This window comes from Siphateles boraxobius, unplaced genomic scaffold (genome assembly GCF_051911475.1).
Source record: "Siphateles boraxobius isolate OS27281-9 unplaced genomic scaffold, OSU_SipBor_1 68, whole genome shotgun sequence".
In the NCBI taxonomy this organism is placed as follows: domain Eukaryota; kingdom Metazoa; phylum Chordata; class Actinopteri; order Cypriniformes; family Leuciscidae; genus Siphateles; species Siphateles boraxobius.
The window spans coordinates 6307077-6325222 of NW_027509195.1; the positions used below are offsets into that span (position 1 = coordinate 6307077).

An 18146-nucleotide genomic window follows, 5' to 3' on the forward strand; every position below is an offset into this window, starting at 1 on the left:
GAACAACAGAATGGAATTTATGTAAACCTTAAATTAAAGAACCAATATGGTGAAATTCGAAAAATTAGAATACCGTGCAAAAGTTCATTTATTTCAGTAATTCAACTAAAAGCTGATACTAATATATAATATAGACTCATTACATGCAAAGTGAGATATTTCAAGCCTATATGTGTTATAAATTTGAAGATTATGGCTTACAGCTATGTTGAATTACTGAAATAAATGAATTTTTGCACAATATTCTAATACATAAAAAACAGTTAATCTCTCACTTCCCCTTCTGTACAGGTTTTATGAATTTAAAATATCAAAATATCATCATAGTTCAAAATGGAATGGAATCAGCATATGCAGTCACTAAATGATATGTCCAGATATCAGAAGGCAAAACTCAAGAATGATTCAAGCATGAATTTATTTATATATACACATGTATTTATTTATATTATACGAAAGAACAAAATTATTTGTGCTAGAACAAAAGCACCAAAAAGATCCCCTTTTCCACCAGTTGCTGCAAGAATGGCTTCAACTCTGTGAGAGAGAGAGAGAGAGAGAGAGAGAGAGAGAGAGAGAGAGAGAGAGAGAAATTTGTTTAACATGTTCAACTGAAATATACGTTTCTGATTTAACACTTATGAAATGTTGGAGTTATAGAGAGAGAAAGTCAAATAGAATATTCATGTTACTGACGTATAATTCCAAACTCCAAATGTGTAAATGTAAGAGCAACACCCACCAATTGAATGGTCTCCCTTCTTTCCTCAATTGTTTGTCAATTTGTCGGTTAAAATCTTCCACTTCACTGAAATAGTTATCAGAGAACAGTCACTGTTGTGTTAACAGAAATATCAGTAAAGAAAGGGTGCACTGGGCATTGTGCAAAAATAATTAATAATCTACTCTGACCTGCAATGATAATCCGGACCAGAAAGGAAGACCTCCTCAGCCTCCTGTAAGGAGATATCCCGGAGGACAGCCAGGGCATTTATGATGGCCTATGAAAAACGTTAATATAAATATACAATAATATCACTACTGAACAGCAAGCCATTATATAGCAGTGCTAGCATGCAGTTTATACAGTACATTTTGTAAGCACAGGAGCAGGACACACAAACACATTATATGGTTCGGCATACCTCTGGAAAAAGAACATCACAGATGAACTGCACTTCATCTGTGACGCTCAATTGTGTTGGTATCTTATCCAGCAATCCTCTCAGATATGAGAACAAGATGTCCTGTTATTCCTCGCTGTCGAGGTAGACAGGCACCCGGGAAGAAGTTACCTTATGTAACCACTTAGATGGCTTCCCGTTGAGTACACCCTAGGGTCAAACCATGGTACAAAAACAATTATTTAAGGAATTGATACATTGAAGATAAAGATACAATAATTTGCAGCATAGTTTTAAAAATATGTTAATGTTTTCCCTAATTAAAACATTGGCCCTTGGAGAATCTTTACTATGTGTTAGTCTTTAAAGATGAATAAACGTGAACATTGTTCAAGTACCACCAAATGCTCCTCAGATCCCTGTAACTTTACAATAAAGTCCACCAGTCTCTTTTCTTCAGCTGTGCGGGCATTGACAGCTTCAATGTGGGCTGGGAATTTCTCAGAGATAGCTTTCTGTCTTGGCACTCAGTAGACAGGCTGAAGAGTTCCTTGGACCAAGCTTCTGGCCTCATCAGTCCAGAAGGCAAACCGCTGACCATGCCTTTCAAACATTAAGAAGATTAATCTAAAGCACTGCATAGGCAAAAGCATACACAAATGTCTGATTGAGTGGAAGGTAGCTCCAGTCTGTTTGTACACCAAAATTAATGCAATACCTATAAACAATTGTGACCATGGTACCATATAGTTGCAGCTGCATACAGAGTGAGGAAACTATTGTAAACATTACCTATTTACCTTACCTACATGAAGCTAAATGGATGATAGTCATTATTCATATCTAGTGAACATGGCGATTTTAATAAATAAGCCAAGGCACAAAATTAACAATAGACTGTAAATGAAAACATAACAAATGTAATAAAAAAACAGCACAAGGTATTAAAACCAGCAAAAGTTACAGAAATGAATATACATTGTTTAGTGGTGTCATACACTTCTATTTTGAAGCGCTCCATCAGAAGGAGACACCACCACTTTCGAATGGAAGGCATGTCCATCTGAAAGATGTGTGACAGTGATGAGGAGAATCTTTAGTTTATAATGTATCCATTTTCTTCATGAAGAAGAGTGTGCACTCAGACAACATGTAAAGTGAGAAATTTCCTTTTACATTTTTTTTTTAAATCAACTAACCTCCTCGAAGTCAAACCCCACACCTGTCACAATGCAAAGGGTATACTGAAATATAAAAGACGGAAAAAATTATTCACAATGTTGACAGAAACTTGTACAGACTTGCCAAATAAACTGGCCTTACCATAAGCATGAAAATCCCACAGTCATTTCCACAGATCTGGTGTGGCAATCTCTAAAAGCAACAAAAAAGGTAACATACATGTCAAATCGATGAAAGCATTACCATCTCAGTTACATTATGACATCTATGATATGCAGAATATGGGATATAATAATATTTGTTTGGAGTAGCTAAATATGCATTTATTAATCACCGCAATATCATGCCCAGTCTTTTCAGTCCAGCTCCCAGGATAAATTTTTTGTGCAAGATTTCTACAGAAAAAAAATAAAAGGATAAGAACGTAGCCAAAATATATCAGTACAGGCTATAATAACGTAGCCAAAATATATCAGTACAGGCTATAAGAACATAGCCAAAATATATCAGTTCAGGCTATAAGAACATAGCCGAAATATATCAGTTCAGGCTATAAGAACATATCCGAAATATATCAGTTCAGGCTATAAGAACATAGCCGAAATATATCAGTTCAGGCTATAAGAACGTAGCCGAAATATATCAGTTCAGGCTATTAGAACGTAGGCGAAATATATCAGTTCAGGCTATAAGAACATAGCCGAAATATATCAGTTCAGGCTATAAGAACGTAGCCGAAATATATCAGTTCAGGCTATTAGAACGTAGGCGAAATATATCAGTTCAGGCTATAAAAACGTAGCCGAAATATATCAGTTCAGCTATAAGAACGTAGCCGAAATATATCAGTTCAGCTATAAGAACGTAGCCGAAATATATCAGTTCAGGCTATAAGAACGTAGCCGAAATATATCAGTTCAGGCTATAAGAACATAGCCGAAATATATCAGTTCAGGCTATAAGAACGTAGCCGAAATATATCAGTTCAGGCTATAAGAACGTAGCCGAAATATATCAGTTCAGGCTATAAGAACATAGCCGAAATATATCAGTTCAGGCTATAAGAACGTAGCCGAAATATATCAGTTCAGGCTATAAGAACGTAGCCGAAATATATCAGTTCAGGCTATAAGAACGTAGCTGAAATATATCAGTTCAGGCTATAAGAACATAGCCGAAATATATCAGTTCAGACTATAAGAATGTAGCCGAAATATATCAGTACAGGCTATAAGAACATAGCCAAAGTATAAATTGCTATATGAACATGTCAAACAGTATGCCTCATTTGTGAACCTAAAAATGGCTCTGTAATCAGCATCACCAAATCCAGACTCATGCAATGTGTAATGTGAGTCTAAAAAGAACATCTCTCTCATGAGTGGCTTCATGACCTATAATGTGGTATTTGGTAAAAGATACACAACATTGTACAAGTCGTTAGAAAAAAAAATGGAATTCACAATTTGAATTTACATGATTTAACAATAACCACTACATGTTGTACAATCTAGTATGTTGGAACAGTACCAATCCCTTACACAGAGAACAAAGTGATCTGGCCCAATTGAGTCTGTCCATGCCGGAAACACCAACAAGTCTTTCATGTCAACATCCTCCTAACATTAATCAAATGTCTTGTCATTATGCAGATCTAAATTTTTGGAACCACATACATATTGTTCTTTTTGCATACTTACTGGAGAGTTGACAACCACGTTATTTGGTGTATGCTTCCATGTAGGAACTACGTACATGTTCTCTATATATATGTCTTTTCCCTAAAGTAAAAAAATTAAGTAAATATAAACTTTTTACTTTATAATATATTAATATAACTACTTTGAGAGTAGACAATAATATGAAAGAATATAGTAACTGATAAATATGTTTAATTTAGGCTTTGGTCTTGTGTATATATAATACATATATAGAAGTTACATATGTGTTGCTGAGCTGCTTCATGGATCAATTTAAAGCAGGCAGTCCCAATCTACAAACAAACAACCAAATAAAATATAAAAGACTATCATTAAACATTAAAAAACTAATACAAACAGGGCTTTCCCCCTCCTATTTTGAACAAACTTCCCACTACTCACCTGGGAATCCATGTATCTTTGTAACCCTAGGCTCCAAAACTCTTCACGGGTGAGACATGTGGGCCCTTCTTTTATAATAATTTCTGCTCCAGGCCGTCTCGTGTCCAGAACATAGCTGAGCTGAAAATTACTATTATTAGTACAAGAGCAAAATACATGGCATTCTTTGTTAAAAGCTTCTAAAATTATTCAGTCAAGAGCATTTTTTTCTTTCTTAACATCAATTACAGAGTGGGTAACATGAACAATGTGGGGTGTAACCTGTACAGATCATAGATCAAATATCGGTTACACCCATAACTAACGGTCGGATAATAGCGTGAGACTTGCCAAACATATCACATTTTAATAATTAGCTTACCAATTTGTCCTGGATAGAATTCAATTCTTTTCCCCAGGGTTTACTCAGTCCTGAGAAGTCGAGGGACGCTGGACCGGGCGCAGCAGGGGACGCTGGACTGGGCGCCGAGGGGGACGCTGGACTGGGCGCCGAGGGGGACGATGGCTTGGGGACTGACTCTGCTGAAACTAAAACAGAAAATGACTATAAGTGTTCCTATAAACCCATAAAATAAGCATTCTGTCATACAGAAAAACAAAATGAAGAACTTGACAATAGAAGAGCAGAATAAGTCCCTCATTACTCACCAGTTGCTGCAGTATCAAAAGAGAAGGTTTGAGAATTCACAGCCATGGCTGCACCTAAAACACACATAAACAAACATCCTCACCTTAATAAAAACACACACATATATAAATATATAATATTCACAATCATATCATTACCACTAAGACTTAAGAATGAGGGTGGAATACATACCCAGCACTGTCTGACCATTGGAATTTAACACTATGTCCACTCCCATGCCCAGTCTCCTCTTCATGTTCTCTATGGTTCTGGAGTTTTTGTTGATGTTATTGTGATGCAAGATGTTTCGCATCAGAAAGATGTGTGAGGAGGGAGTCATCATATTGAGAAAGTGGTTATTTTTTCTCATTCCAGAGAAGAGCTGTTCAGCACACTGGCTATTGAGCCAACCACACAACTCCGGGACCAGTTCCACCTTGCGCAAGGTATCCCTGGCGTCCTTAGAATTAGCCTCATGGAAACGATCATATAGGGCATAATGATCAGATGATCCTGTTATAGGGTGGCCAATTACATCTGGCACTGACTTTTCTGTGAGTAGCCACGGTAAGTTCACTTTTATCTGCCCAGAATTTGCAAGCTGAATGTTTTCCTCTGTAGGCTCTAGCAGCCTGCCCCCATGAGGATGGAAGGTTTCAGGTTTTCTAATGTTAGTGTGTGTTGCCAACCCTCTGGCAAAGTCATACAATGAAATATTTGGAAAATGTTTCATTGAAAACAAAAGGTCTGTGAAGTCCCATGGGCTCTCAGCTCTGATGTTAAATTTTACCCCATAGACCACAGCACAAGGACAGGTGACCACAGCCCATCCACCTGTTGAAGGAAAACACAAATCACAGGCCCATTTGAAAGAACCGTAAACAAAGAACTGCTGGTAAAGTTTGAAAAGTTTTTTCTCTGTAATACAACATAACATACCAGATGCTACCCAGATCTGTGAAAACACCTTGTCGTAACTGGCTTTGTTTTTCATTTCTTGCTGCAGTCGTCCAACCAAGTCCATTCGCGAGCCCTTGGGGTCGATGCCACACTCCCTACATAAGGAACGCACTGCCTCTATCTATAATGAACATTAGCATATTTGAATAATTAACGCATAGTATGATTCAGTAATACACATATTAACTGACATAGCTCACAGTAAATGATTTAATGAGTCAAATACCTTGAGTTTTAGAAGCTCATCTGTTAGCCGGTCCTCTGTGAGGGTAAACTCAGATTCCTCCTTCACACTATAAGGAGAACGCACCTTCTGAAATTCTGTATTGAGAAGATGATTCCCGCTTCTTGTGTGAGGACCAATCCATGGAGCCCAGTTATGGTAGCTCGGACGAACCACAAAGGGGTTTGCCTTATTGTCTTTGAATAAGAAATTGTTAATAGAATATTTTATCATAATTCCATAGTAAAGAAAGCAAACACTAATATGTGATACCAGCTGTATCAGGGAATCATACTCACTTGGAACTAAGCCACGACTGATCATTTCCAGAGAAACACGCTCCCAGAAATCTTCAGCATTCACCTTTCCATCAAAATCCTCTGGTGGTTCCTCAATGCTGCTCACTAAAAAACAAGACTTTACTAAACACAAGTCTTACCCAAGTTGGACATGCAATGTACATGACATAACAAACGAGTAAAAAAAAAAAAAAAGAAATGTGTGGACTTACCAGGCATACTAAAAACACCGTTCTTATGAAGGTCCATTACAACGGACACTGGATGGTAACCACACGTTACGCATGCAAAAGTGTAGGTGTGGTTGGACAGTGCCTCAAAACTCAAGTAGGCATGCAGGATCCTTGTTTTTGAAGGACAGGCTTTACCCAAGGTCCTCTCCAAGACCTCAATTGCACTTCCTACAGCCTGGTGAGTCTGCCAAATAGAGGTCATATTATGTAGACTTTACAATACATATTCATGACAAATTCTTTGTTGTTGTTGTTTTATAGGACAAATTCAATACAACATGGTTCTTTACCTGGAGACTGTTGCGCAGAAAATGGCACAAGTGTATCGACAGAAGTATGTGGTCGTCAAAATTATAGATACCATTACACCACTCCTGATATCGATATACCATGCCACATCTGTAGCACTGTTTCCTGTACATTGATATTCCTACCAAAAGCAAGTGCCAGTAAAGAGGTTACCAATTTTTTTTGTCACAGCTTTAACGTACAACCCTAATACATTAAACACTAAAATGAGTGCATGGAGATGTTAATAAGCCTATGTAAGGAACTCAGCTTTTTGGAAATATTAATAATCAGGGGTTAAATTGGGATTTATTATGTGGGGGTGCTCTCCCTAGGGGGGTCCGGGGGCATGCCCCCCCGGGAATTTTTTTTTGAAAAATAAACCATTAAATAGCACTTTCTGGAGAGTTTTGTGCAAAGAAATGGAGAAATTGAGTATTACATGATATGTGAAAAACTGCAAGGTTAAGAGCATTTACTTTGCAACAGGTATTAGGACATTTAGCATTTACATTACTGCTAATCAGTCATCACTTGATTACACGTTGTAATACCTTGTTATGATATAGTGACCCATACAATGTGCCAAACATAATGTGCCACATGGAGAGACAGTGCAGCATATGACAGTAGCAACAGCTGAGAAGATTTGGGTCTGTGGTGACCAGGTCCACCTCATACAAACTTCCTTCTCCCATTCTCTCTCTTTACTACGACAACGCACACACACACACACACACATTAGCAATTCTCTTGGCGGTTTGCTGATAATCCGGTATCTGAAGTAAAATGCTCAAAACATCTCCTGAGAAAAATCACATGGTCAACCTAGTCCTGGTTATTTAATTTTGATTTAGTCTTATTTTTCTTACCTTGTCATTCAAGGCCAGGGCACTTTTTTGACATTTCTGGAACATCCACATCCCGCGCAACCACGGTCTCCCAGGAACATTCATTATTGCTGCGTACATTTATCCGTGTCAGATGCGCATGCGCGAGCGGTGCGCGATCATGGTCGACTGACAACGAGATTAAGCAGCTGAACAAAAATACGGCCGTGTTCCGATTTTTCTCATCTCAGCTCCGCCGAGACAAAATAGACATGCCATTTCAAAAATCTTTCATTTATTGTCAGAAATATGTTTTCAAAAGCATCACTTTCATCAAATTGTATGTGACATAATTTCCAGTAGGCAACTGACTGCAAACGAGCAGGCTTATGTGCCGGGGCTGAGCCCCGGAGAGCCCCGGCCCAATTTAACCACTGTTAATAATCAATAATATCTTGTTATTATTAATTATAAATATTTGGGTCAGTTAATTGGATTGACTTGATGTGGCTGAATTAATATTACAATCAATTAATCAGTTCTTCCAACGAACTCTTTTGATTATTAATTTATTCTAATAAAGGGTATCTTACATGGCCACCGAAGAATAATTATTTCTTGGCTTGTACAGTACTTTGAGCCAGTAGCAAAAACCGTGATCGTAAAGTGACTTGTATTGCAAACAAAACAGAACCAAATACATATTATGTACAAGTTTTATTAACTAAATATAGATATTTATATGAATATAAATAAACTAAACAACATACACAGATGAATACATAAATAGGTTAGTGATAGGATGAAATTGGAAACCGGAAGAGGGTCTATGAGAAGAACCATCAGAATTTCATTTTCACATTTCATTGAATTGAATACTTGCATTTGTAATGGGAACAATTCTTGAAGTTGTTGAAAATTGGAGTCGTTGATGGTTCCGGCAGTGTCAAGTGGAAGTTGGTTGAGCGTTCTCTTTCTCCAGGAACGCATGACTGGTTTGGTGAAGGCCTGGGACTCTGTTGAGGCCACGCCGAGCACCCAGGAGAAGTGAGGAAGTCGGAAGGATGGGTGATTGGAGTCGTTGTTGGTTGGAGTCTTTGTTCCTAAACTCTTGAGATTGTCCTTGGTTCTTTGTGAGAGAGTCATCTCTCTCCTGCCTGAGCCCATATCTGGTTGGAATCGAGGCCTGCTGGGCCCTGGGGCCCCCGTGGAAGGGGAAGGGGGTTCCCCAGTAACACCAGAACAGTGTTCCGGCTGGATGAAAGAACTAAGAGAGGGAGGTCACATGTGGACTGTCTCTAATGGCTCGTTTCCACTGAGCGGTACGGTACGGTACAGTTCGGTACGGTACGCAATTATTTGCGTTTCCACTGTCAAAAGTTGTGAATGGTACCAAAAAGCCGAACCGTACCGTACCACTTTTTGGGTACCCTTCCGTTGGGGTACCTAGCACAGTGGTACGGTACTAAAGGGTGGAGCTAGACTCACTGCAAAACGCTGATTGGTTGACAGAGATCGTCGTCGATTGCGCGAGGGGAATGGCAACATAAGAAGCGCCATTTTTTAATATACAGTTGGAATATAATACTACGGTTATTCTTTCACGAAATGTAGTTTTAAGGGTTTTTGAGGCGAGAATGTAGTTGTTTAAAGCTCAAATCTGCGGTTTATTTATAATGATTTATGATAATTTGATCCATTCTAGGCGATCACCGGGCGCTCGGCGCTCATGTTCCCCACCTGGAACAGCCTTTCCTCGGCTAGTCGTTCTGACGTTTGCCGCTGACTCTGTAGCAGCTAGTGGTAATTCGTCTTGTGTATATCTAACGGGTGATCTTTGGTCTCGTGAATCGATAATTCGTTCCCTGGCCAATCGTTTTGGCTGCGGGCTAAGTGAAGTTTCATATATTTAGGCTATAACTTTTCCGTTGTAAAGTTAACGTTAGACTAGCGCTGAATTTGTATATTTGACTGAATTGTTTGCTTTATTTCTTATTGTATAGCTTCTTGTAACGTTACCTTTTACTTATACTTTTATAATGGCTATTATTGATAGAACTGAAATTTAACAAAAAGAAATAGGGTTGAGTTTTGTCATTTTTTATTACAAGATTATCACTGTAATGTTGTTTATTGCAACATTTGTACAAATGCACATATTGCCTGGAATATGTTTAATATTTTTTTAAATTTAAACGAAAAGATGCAGGGTTGTGTTTTATATTTCGTTTTGTTATAAATAGGCTAACGTTAAACATGTATATAATCAGGTCTATACATTGCCTGAACCACATTTGTGTGCCTATAATGTTTAAAATTTATTTAAATGAAAACGAAAAGAGGCAGAGTGGTGTTTTATAACATATTTCGTTTTATTGTTGCCTAAAATGTACATGCAGAGCGAGCTGAGTGACGCTTTCAAGAACGCGCTGTTCCATGTGGTGAATTACCGGACTCGCGTCCTCGGGAGTCCTTCTGCTGAGAACTTTACATACTTGGTATTGAGAAATGCCTAATGTCGGCGCTTGTCTTCTTGTGACAAACATGACGAGAAGCAAGGACAAGATCTGCTGTATGCCATCCACTGGTGTTTACTTTGTCGCTTTCTTCTTCGCGCGAAAATCACGTTGATCGCTTCTTTCCGGCAAACACCACGCCTATAAAGTAGGGTACTGTTGGCGGTGGAAACGCTAGCTGGATCATGGTTTACTGACCCGACCCGACCCGAACCGTACTGTACCGTACCGTACTGCTCAGTGGAAACGAGCCATAATAAGGCCTGGAGAAGATCCTCCCCTAAGGGTTGAACTCGACCAATCAGAAAGGGGACATGTCTGAGAGGGAAAGTGGCTCTTAGTTGATTTACGGATCTTTGTCCCATAATATGATTATACCTTCATTAATGCTAAAATAGCTATAACACATCCACACTGCATTCTAGAAGAAGGTGATGTACATCAAAGTGTGAGTCATTAAATGAGGATTATTTAGGTAGGAGGCATTATACAGGTGAGGTTACATTGATCGTTAGTTGGTTGTATACCAGGATACATACCATAATATATACCTAATAGTACACGAGACAGTAAACCATTTACACTGTTTCTTTCACAGTTTTATGCATGTTCATTTATAGATCAGTTAGTCTATGATTAACGCAGCAAAGTCTGTTTTAAAGAGGGTTTCTGTTTCATAGTCTCTCTCTTGAGTATGTGGCCACATTCCTCGGAGGTCGTAAAATCTCCTTATCATGCCCTGTAACATGACACTGTTTCTTTCACTTGTGTTTGTTCATTTGGGCTGTGTGAGGAGTTTCATAAACCTTTGTATATAATGAATAAATAGTATGTGTCTGATTGGTCCATACCCTACAGATCCCCCCTCTCGATCGTTGTTGTCCCCCCTCAAGGACAACCACGAGCGAAGTTGGAAGTGCAGAGAGATCGGACACACACTTGTCATAGAAGGCTGGAAGGCCATGGTGGCCTCTGGTTGCTCGTGTCTTCTGGAGCGGTGGTCGTTCCACGGCTGGTGATGTGGACAGTAGCCAAGTCCAGGTCTCTGCAGCAGGTGTTGAGGCAGCAGGTGTTGGGACATTCTGAAGTTCATTAGTTTTGGGGCAGGTGTTTCCTTGTGGTTGCAGGAAGTGGTTAGGCCTCTATGTAGCATAGAGAGGTTTTCAAGCTGACATGGTGCTGGTGGCCGGAGGTCAGAAGGTGGTTGTTAGCCTCTCAGTCACGAGAGGTCTGAAGGATTGAAGTGTTGTTCTGTCCTTATGGTGGTGCCGACGCAAGCTTGCCTAAGCTGGGGTGGGCAAGGAGTCGGAAGCTTGTACCTTACAGGACTCCTCGGGTGAGTCCTGTGCAGGGAGCTATTTTGCGTGTGTCAGCGGCTCCAGTAACTCTGAGGCAGGTGCGTCCAGCTGTCCTTGCGGAGCCTCAGATTGACACCTGTGTGAAGGGTATGGAAGAGGATGCTGTCGTTGACAGCCGTGGTCTTCCTGTGGTGTTTGCAGGTTGAGGGTGCTGTCCTCCATGGCTTCTCCAAAGGGCTTGGCTGGTACCTGGGTTGTTGCCATGGTGACAGTTCTGTGCTGGTCCTGGGCATGCTCAGTCCAGCTGCATTGAATCTGGTTCGAACCTCAGTGTCTAGCTGGTCTGTAAGGCTTTGGGCACAGGTCCGCTCCTTGTGGGACGCTGTGATCTATTATGTGAGGTTGTTTACCTTCTGTTTTATACCCATAAGGTGGGGTAAGGAGATGAGAATCTTGATCACCCCGGTGTGGCTGTAACTCTGGCTTGGGTCATGGGTCGTTTGTCCTCTTCTCTCATGGTGCAGTTCCGTTGGCTCCGGTGCAGTTGGATGTCAGCAGCCATGGGTGGAACAGTGTTCCTCGCGATGGCTTGTCAGTCTTTTCGTTCTCCTAACCGGTTAAGGTCAGGTTAAGCAGAGGATCTGCAACATTTTGGCACACCTGTGGTGAGAGACTAATGCATGACCCTAGAAAGTTCAGAGCCACGGTTTAATGGGTTCGCTAGATATGTAGCATAAAGCTAGGTATTTCATGTGTAGCTAGCTAGTGAAGTGTGTATTGTATCCTTATCATCTTAGCTGTGAATGTTAGGAGGCTAAGACTTGTGTGGTTCCGAGAGTATTTCCTGGAAAGGGCATAGCCGAGATGAAATAAATGACTTAAGATGGTTCTTATGACTAAAATATTTCTCTGGACTTAACTGGTGGTTCACTACGGCTTGACGAAGTGAAGAATAGGAGGAAAAAGGACAGCTTCCCTATTCAAATTATGCTTATTATCAATCCTCAGGACTATAGTTATGTCCTAGTAATCGTTGAAGTTACTTGTGTTGCAGGGTCATAAAAATTAGTGCACTTGTTGAAAATAAACAAAATCACAAATAAAGGTGTCTCTGGTTCCTTTCTGGGCCCTATGGGAAATGGAACCACATTTGAACAAGAGAAGAAATGGAAATAAATCATATACATGACAGTATAGACAAGTGAATAGCTGACTGCTATTATTATCGAAGTAAAATAAAAATAAAAAGGACTTAAGTAAGTGATCAAAACAGCCGGAATGATCTGAAATTGAGAGTAATCAATAGCACTAGTGACTAACCTTTAGATTTGCCTGGACCAACACTCCATAGTGGGTCACAGCTGTTGCGTGTTTAAGACCACACCGTGTGTGTCCCTCCAAAGGTTTAGTCAACATGCTGATGAAAATTCTCATAACTATAAGAATTCTTCTCTAGCTACACAGCTTACATGTAATTAAACTTGGGTTTAATTGACAGGGCATCTGCAAATTTAGCCTACAGCGCTCAGCAAGGACTATGCCTAAACTAGTGAAGGTGAAATTCAGCTGAGAAGAATTGAAAGTAAGGAAAGAGAAAAATTAGAAACCCTAAATGGGGTTAAAGAAAGTATTTTAGAATACTTTGCGCTGTATACATAAAAGCTGTAATTAAGGCTTCAAGTAAATGATGCTAACCGCTAACTGTAGAAGTTATTATGTAGCTTAGCCTAAGCTGGATGGATGCTAGGTTAGCTTAGCTTAGCCTAAGCTGGATGGACGCTAGGTTAAGTTAGCTTAGCCACCTAGGCTGGTTTGTTTACAAGATGACGTCACGAGTTAGCACTTCCTGTGACAAGTCGTTGTCATGGGAACCAGTGCATGTCAGAACAATTCAACAGTCCATGAAAAATGTCCACACATTTTAAATGAGTTATGCATGTTTAAACGGGTTAAAAGGGGGCGCCTATACTTTAAGTCTTTCAAGAACTTGATGTTACATTCAGTAAAATGCAAATGTGGTTTGGCATTTGCAAATTTTACTCATGGAACTCTTCTCTTTACTGTACGCAACTTATTCTATTTGTTTACAGAGTAAGGAAATAGATTTGCTGTAAGTCAAAGCTTGTCTAAGCCTATATAGTTACGTCCATCTCGTGCATAAATACTGACTTTTCAGCGAGTAAACAGTTTTGATCGCTACGTAGCTCTCTGCTTGTAGATGCAGCCAAAATTTAGGTGAATTTACATCAACCTAACAATAATTTGTAAGGTCTTTACTTTGTAGAAAGGGGAGCATCACCCAAGTCTACGTGTATATAACACTGTACTGAGATTCCTTCGTCAGAAACAGATTAAGCAATACTGCAATTTGGATTCCTTCAACCAAAGCAGACTAATAAATACCGGTACAGTTTGCATGCCGCTGAGATGAGATTCCTTTGTCAAACAGACTTACGCTTTAATGCTGAAATTACCGATACCAGTTAAGACCCCTTTTTTTTTTATTATTATTATTATTTTAAGTAGAGATGTCAATTCCAGCTATCGTTTTATCTGCATTTAGACAAGCCAGCAGCTAGTGATCAAAATGTGTATCGCATATCATGTCCCGTTTGGATCGGAATGATCAAATAAGCACTTTTTTAGGATAACAGTAGTTACGAAGGGGCTCTAGGTCATGCTAGTTTTCCCAGCTTAGGTGGTTTGTTTACTATCTTGCATTAGGGTGACGAATGCCCTATTTGGAGTTTGTATTTCCTGTAACAAGTCATTGTCATGGAAACTAATGTGCAGCAGTGTATATTTCAACCAGCGGGTGGCACAATGTCTGTATGTTTCAAAAAGCAGTGCATAGTCTGTTGGCACGTGAGGCTTACACATACATTCAAGATTTTCTTTAAATCAGTAAAATTCAAATTTTACTAATGCGAACTCTTGCTTCCTTTTGAGCACACATTTTCATCTACTTTAAAAGTTTTATGTCCTAAGCTGACTAGGAACTTTGTAGCAGAGTCGTGCATTGTGGTCATGCCGTGTGTCTTCTGGGTTTTGAAGTTCAGAGTCAAAAGGTTCTTGAAGCTGGTGTCTTCTTCCATCACAGGTTTGTTGCACGCTCCGAGGTAGCTCGCTTGATGTCTGTGGTAGTAGCACAGGGACTTTCAGGGTTACCCTGGTTGGTGTCTGGGACCGCGCCCAGTCTACATTCAGACTCTTAAGTCTGAGAATCCTGTTGTGATGGCTTGTTCCAGCTGCTGGTAGTTAGACTGGATGTTTTCTGGCTGCCGAGCCAGAAAGCGTCGCAACTCTGGGCTGGATGTGATCCAGGTCAGATTGAGTCTAGCAAGCTCTGGTGTAAATGCAGGGATATGTCTGGCCGTTCGGTTGAGGTCTTTGAGTGCCATTACACGCGTCGTTTCAAGATTCTTCTGAATCAATCCTTTTCCTTCCACGGCTGCAGAAGCTTTAAGGAAATTGTCTGATGACATGTTAAGCAGAGGGGTTTGTTTCCCCCCCCCCCCCCCCCCTTTTTGTGCAGGGCTGGGGAAGCCTACGCTGCTGATGCGAAGTTCAGCAGGGTACATCTTTCTCGTGGGGTCCATTTGCAGTTGGTTGGACTGTTTCAGTTCTATTTGGACCACATCGAGCTGGACTATAATGTTGCAGCATCGCTGAGTCAGTGTTGGGACTTCAGCTCTGGCTGCAAGCCGATGGCTTCAGCGTCTCTCTCTTTGAGTTCAACCAGTTCCTCTCTCGTCTGTTGGCAGGTGCTCAGCAGCTGTCAGAGCCGCTTGAAAACTGGTGATCTCTTTCAGTTGCTCCACGCTGTCAGGGTCTCTGCATCTGTCCTGTGCCTTCTCCCGTTAAGCAGGGTTCGTTCTCTGTGGAGTCCTGTGGCTGGCAGCATTAGTTCATTTACCTCCTGTTTGAGGCCTGCGGGAGCATGGCCAAGGAGAAGATAATGCTGGTCAGCTCTTGGTGGCTCAGGCTGGGTGTCAGACGTCTGCTTTCGTTGTTGCCTAACTGTTCCTTCCTCTGCCGTGACAGGTCGTTGCCTGCCTCAGGCTGAAGGATGTCCATGACACTGCTCTGCCGGGTCTTCAGGTGGTCCTGGTGGCAGGGCCGGGTGTCTGAGGCCTACTGGCACACTTTTGGGAACACGAGAGAGAAATGGCAAAGGCAAATGCAAGTTTCTACAGAGGTGGTGAGCTATCTGTGTGGGAGAATGGCTATGTGGAGCAGCTACAATTAAGTGTTGGTGAGCACACACAACAACAAAAAAAAAGTTTTGAGTATCTTAGTTGACTGCTTTAAGCAGCATCGACTGATGACTGGGCTCTTACATGTCATAACCTATTACTCAAAATGCTGATGGTTCTTCTCACATGTTGTGCTACGAGAGTAACAGATAGAGAAAAACCAAAATAAAACAATAGGATGAAACCAGAAAAGAAGAGGAAGAAAGGAGTGTTTTACCTATTTAGGTTTAGCTAGGAGACATAGGTAAACAGGAGTCACTTATGGGTTATGCTGCTGTTAGACTAAGCTACCAGGGACACATCAGACATCTCAAGGTCCAAAAGAAGAAGAAGAAACAATGGGAAGTGTTTCCAGTTCTGTCTGGGGCCTACTGTGCGTTTGTGTTTAGCCGTACTTCATGTATTTAGCTTGGTGCTAAGGAGTGAGGATGGGTAAAACACAGACAGGAAGTAGGATATTAATGACCTGTGTAACTCACTATGGAAACAACAGTCGCTAGATATTGTAATCCTATAGAGAGAGAGAAGATGAGGATAGTGACTAGTGATCTAAAATAAGGTAAAGGTAAAGTTAGAACGTCCTTATAGCTCTAAGAAAACTAAAAGGAAAGGGAAGCGTATCAAGTAATTTAATTAAATTTCAAATTTAGTTGAGCCCTTTTTTTTTCTTTAGCTGAATATAAGAATTCAGGCTGAAACCAAAGTAAATAACTAAATTGAAATAAAATCAAAAAAATTATGTAAACATTGTGTGTTCTCATAGCTCTGGTAACTATGGGGGAACTTGAATAAGCAAATTGATTTAATTAAATTCCCAATTTAATTAAATTCAACTTAACTGAATAGGAAATTCAGGCTCAACAGGTGTAAATACACAAAATAAAAGAGGGGTAGATTTAAGTAAAAATAAAAGAAACACAAATAAAAACCCAAAGTACCAGGGTGAATCATTCGTCTCAAATCATTCGGAGTGTGTAATGTGTATCACTGCTAAGGTCACGTGATTTTATTAAACTGGGCTTCGTTACGCGTCATAGCTGTTTCTAAATTGTTTTAAATTTCAACGGTTCGTGAACCAGTGTGTATCTGGTCTCTATGTGATCTCGTATCACTTTATACATTCGTACACATTTAATGACGCATTTGATAAAGGGTCTGATTGCATTTCAAGTCAAGCTTTCATAAAACGAGCCCTACAGTTTACTAAGATATTGTGCCTTGAAAGACACCTCATATTAAACGATATTAGGTAGCTCGCGGATTGCCATTACCTGATTACACCTTTTTATAAAACCTTTGCGATTGGTTTGTAAAAGGTGTTCCGTTGATTTGAGATTCCGCTACACTTCCACTGTTTTGACCAGCAGGGGTCGCCAGCGAGGGCGCTTCAAACAAAGAATCATTTGTGACGCAGTTGACTCCTTTGATTCAAAGCCTCGAAGAGCTTTGACTCTCATTACTCGTGTTCAAATCACTCAGTTCAAATCATGCAAAATCTATAGTCTTTGGTTTAAGGTTACACTTTACGCTCTAAGGTGTCTACGTTTTTAGGCGGTGCTAAAACTATCACTCGAGGTTGAGGGTTTTACTTGTAAGTTAGGATTGAGGGAGCTATTGGCTACAACCGTCGCTTGTTTACACGAGGGTCTGTGAGATTGGTGCTGTTGTCAGAAAAACTAGATAGGAACGCCTGCTCGCGTTCCGGACGCAATGCACACCAACAACACAGATCGTTCGGAGCAGCGATCGAGCTGTGCTGACAGTTTGCACTGAGTCTCTCGCTTAGACACGACGTTGCGTGTGAGTGACTCTTTTTAACAAATCAAAACAGCACCGTTCTTTCACAGACAATGGCAAATTACTAGTTAGCTGATTGTTCTAATACGAATTTGACGCGATTGTTTCATATGAGCGCTTCAGCGGTTTAATATGAATACAATGACGTAACGCATAATAAGGCCTTAATCGTCGATTGAGGAACATCGCTCAGATCACATTCAAAAATGCTGAAAATGGAGATTTCTTCGTCAATATCAGGTTAATTTGTTCTGGTACCATTTATGCGCGCGGCTAATCTGAGATTTCTTCGTCAGAGAAGGCTCATGCTCGATTTATATCTGAAATTAGGCTTTCTTCGCTAATATCAGGAGTTTCTTATCGTACGATTTAAATATGCATTATAGCATTTGTGAACTTTTTGCCATTCG

At 40.2% G+C, this 18146-nt stretch overlaps 1 long non-coding RNA gene across 4 annotated transcripts in view; it reads right to left on the reverse strand.

Moving 5' to 3' along the window:
- Positions 1–399: 399 nt before the first annotated feature.
- Positions 400–18146, reverse strand: part of LOC143722595 (uncharacterized) — a 34605-nt gene continuing 16858 nt past the window's right edge. Inside the window, exons 1-5 of one of the 4 annotated variants that reach the window (XR_013196937.1) lie at positions 1523–1613; positions 1146–1334; positions 913–1001; positions 743–808; positions 400–537 (exon numbers count right to left, since the gene is read on the reverse strand). This is a non-coding gene — a long non-coding RNA (uncharacterized LOC143722595). The other 3 variants (XR_013196936.1, XR_013196938.1, XR_013196935.1) reach the window with 3 other exon arrangements.